Raw genomic sequence first — 4,209 nt, forward strand, 5'->3', positions numbered from 1 at the left:
GCACTGACCCTCCGACAGTGCCCGCTCCCTCAGCACTGACCCTCTGACAGTGCGGCGCTCCCTCAGCACTGACCCTCCGACAGTGCCCGCTCCCTCAGCACTGACCCTCCGACAGTGCGGCGCTCCCTCAGCACTGACCCTCCGACAGTGCCCGCTCTCTCAGCGCTGACCCTCCGACAGTGCCCGCTCTCTCAGCGCTGACCCTCTGACAATCAGGAGCTGATTCCTGGCCCTGTGGGGTTGGGGTTTGGATTTTCAGTGTGCCAGCATCTGTATCGTGTCCTCAGACCTAGGACTGTCAGAACTCAAGGTGCGAGCGAGTTGCCAGGAGTTGTTGTTACCGTGTGAGAGAAGGTGGGCACAGGTGGTCTCCTTGCCCTGGAGGTGGGTTTAGCTGGAGGTTAATTGCCATGTTGGCACAGGAGAGAGCCGTCTCTCCCTCTCTCTCTGAGTCAGTGCTTCAGAAATCGAGCTGATGGTTGGTGCTCCCTGTATGTTGGGGATATAGCTCGGTGTGACCTTCTTAAAGCCTTCACCCCCTCTCTGCAGAAGCAGTTTGCAATATCGAGTTACATGGAGGACCAGCCACACATCAGTGTGCAGATGAGAGCCATCCTGGTCGACTGGATGGTGGAAGTTCAGGTATGCTGGGGCTGTTAGAGTTTTTCGCAGGGGAATGGTGGGGGTGGGGGCAGGGGTACGTGAGAGGGACGTGGCAGGGAATGGGATGCCCATAATCCAGGACACTTAAACACTCGCCTAACTCCTGCTCCGTACCTATCGACTGGTCTCACCACCATTCCCAGTTTTCCGTGCAATTTCTGCCCTCCTTAGACTGTCTGGGCCCACCATTGACCACCCCGTCCCTAGTTGCCCCCCCTTGAGAAGGTGGGGGTGAGCTGCCTACTTGAACCGCTGCAGTCCATGTGCTGTGGGTTGACACACAATGTCCCTTATGGAGGGAATTCCAGGGATTCTGACCCAGGAACGGCGATATATTTCCAAGTCAGAATGGGGAGGGGCTCGGAGGGGAACTTGCAGGGGGTGGTGTTCCCATGTACCTGCTGCCCCTTGTCCTTCTGGATGGAAATGGTCGTGGGTTTGGAAGGTGCTGCCTGAGGATCTTTGGTGAATTTCTGCAGCGCATCTTGTAGATGGTACACACTGCTGCTACTGAGCGTCGGTGATGGAGGGATTGGGATGTTTGCCAACCATTTCCTCTCCCCATTGGGTATCTTTCCCATGTGGGCTTAGCCAGAGTTTACAGAGACACTGCAGAGGGCATTAAAACCATGCCAGTCCATCTCATTGTTCCGTGTCAACCCTGCGCTCTCCCTGTGCCTGCTCCTAATCTCGCTTCCCTTTTGTGTCTGAGAGTCTTTGCTGAATTATTTCTTAATGTTAAACCATATCCCCTTTGGCTTTCTCTCTCCCTCACCCTCTCTCTCCCTCCCTCACCCTCTCTCCCTCCCTGTCTTCCTCCCTGTCACCCCTCTCTCTTTCTGTCCCTCTCTCCCTGCCTCTCTCTCTCTCCCCTTTAAATCCATACCTCACCCTTTCTCTGTCTTCCTCATTCTCTCCCTCCCTCACCGTGTTTCCCCCCAACTCTGTTTCTCTCCCTCCCTCACCCTGTCTCTCCCTCCCTCACCCTGGTCCCCCGCCATTCTGTCTCTCTCCCTCCCTCACCCTCTATATCCCTCCCTCACCCCCCTCTCCCTCCCTCACCCTCTCTCTCTCTCTCTCACTCCTTCCCTTTCTCTCCTGCTCACTCTCTCCTTCACCCTCCCTATATCTTCCTCAATTTCTCCCTCCCTCACCCTGTCCCCCACTGAGTCTCTCTCTCTCTCCCTCCCTTACCCTTTCCCTCCCCCACCCTCTCGTTCACCCTCTCTCTTTCCCTCACTCTCCTTCTCCCTCACCCTCACTCTCCCTCTCCCTCCCTCACCCCCTCTATCTCCCTCCCTCTCTTTGTCTCTCTCCAGGGTGTGGCTCATGTCCCTTTTGCATCCAGGAGTTTGTTGAGGCTTGGGGAGGGAGTCACGTCTCACTTCAGCCACTTGGAAGGCCTACTCCCTCCCCGCTACCTCAAGGGGTGGGGGTGCACTGTCTGAGGTGTCACCTTTTCACAGCAGACCCATTTGACTGGTCACCTGGGTCATTTATCACAGTGCTGTTTGCTGGATCTTACTGTGCCCACCTTGCCTACTTAGCAGCAGAGACCACCCCTCGCGAGGCACCTTGGGCAGTGAAGCAGGGTGCTGGAAGGCGCTAGAGAAATGCAAGCCGTCCCCTGCTGATATTGTCACACACACACACACACACTCTCTATCTCCCTGTATTTTCCTCCCGCGGCCCTCTCGCTGCCCGTTCTCTCTCTCTGACAGGGTCGTGTTTTCTTGCTAACCTCCAGGAGTGTTATGACCTGAACATTGAGACCCTGTACCTGGCAGTAAAGATCGTTGACTGCTTTCTGTCCAAGGCACTGTGCCAGCGAGAAGCTCTGCTGCTCCTGGGGGCCTCTTCGTTACTCATCGCCGCCAAATTTGAGGTGCGCCCCTCCCACCGCTGCCTCACACCACTCCCTAGCCCTATTCCGCATTCCCCATCCATCCCTCCCCCTCTCTGTCTGTCCCCCTCCCATTCCCCGTCTCTCCGCTTTCACCATTGTCCGTCTCTCTCCATCACCCTTCCACTCTCTCCCTTCAATCTCCAACTCTTTCTTCCCAACCCTCCCCAGCCTCTCCCTACCCTCTGAATCCCTCCTAATCCATCTCCCTCTCAGCCTTTTCCTCACAGAGTCATACAGCTGTACAGGCAAGGAAACAGACCCTTTGATCCAACTCGTCCATGCCAACCTAAATAAATCTTGCCAGCATTTGGCCCATATCCCTCTAAACCCTTCCTATTCATATACCAATCCAGGTGCCTTTTAAATGTTGTTTTTGTACCAGCCTCCACCACTTCCTCTGGCAGCTCATTCCATACACGCACCACCCTCTGTGTGAAAAAGTTGCTCCTTTTAAATCTTTCCCCTCTCACCTTAAACCTATGCCCCTCTAGTTTTGGACTCCCCCTATCCTGGGTAAAAGACCTTGGCTAGTCACCCTATCCATGCCCCTCATGATGTTATAAACCTCTATAAGGTCCCCCCTCAGCCTCCGACGCTCCAGGGAAAATAGCCCCAGCCTATTCAGCCTCTCCCTGTAGCTCAAACCCTCCAACATCCTTGTAAATCTTTTCTGAACCCTTTCAAGTTCCACAACATCTTTCCTATAACACGGACACCAGAATTGTACGCAGTATTCCAAAAGTGGCCCTAACCAATGCCCTGTACAGCCGCAACATGACCCTCCCAACTCCTCCACTCAATGCGCTGACCAATAAAGGCAAGCGTACCAAACACCTTCTTCACCGCCCTGTCCACCTGCGACTCCACTTCCAAGAAACTATGATTTTTTAAATTCATTTGCGGGATGAGAGTGTCATTGGCCAGGCAGCATTTATTGCCCATCCCTAATTGCCCAGAGAGCAGTTCAGAGTCAACCACATTGTTGTGGGCAGGGAGTCACATGTAGGCCAGACCAGGTAAGGATGGCAGTTTCTTTCCCTAAAGGACATTAGTGAACCAGATGGGTTTTTCCCAACAATTAACACTGGATTCACGGTCATCATTAGATTCTCAATTCCAGATATTTGTTGAATTCAAATTCCACCATCTGCCATGGCGGGATTTGAACCTGTGTCCCCAGAACATTATCTGGCTCTCTGGATTGACAGTCCAGTGATAATACCACGAGGCCATCGCCTCCCCAGTAATCTGCACTGTTGCTCTCTCTCACTGTCTCTCTCTCTCTGCTTTAGGAGTTCTGCCCACTCTGTGTCGATGACTTCCTCTACATTTGTGACGATAGCTACAACCGAGAAGAGTTGCTCAGGATGGAGAGAAAAATTCTCCAAGTCTTTGATTTTGACATCAACATCCCAACGGTGTGCAGCTTCCTTCAGCACTATTCCCCACACCATCTGCTTTTACTGATCCCTACAAATTGGGCAAATTGTGTTCTGTTTCCCCTCCTTTGGGGGCTTTGTTAACTCCTCCTGAGGCACCGCTTCACTGCACAAATGCTTGTTCTTCTGTAGCTGTTACTCCAGCGGCTATCCCTGACGCATTTGTATAGCCAGACTAGGGGTGGCACGGTGGCTCAGTGG

The sequence above is a fragment of the Rhincodon typus genome, chromosome 45 (genome assembly GCF_021869965.1).
Source record: "Rhincodon typus isolate 14 chromosome 45, sRhiTyp1.1, whole genome shotgun sequence".
In the NCBI taxonomy this organism is placed as follows: Eukaryota; Metazoa; Chordata; class Chondrichthyes; order Orectolobiformes; family Rhincodontidae; genus Rhincodon; species Rhincodon typus.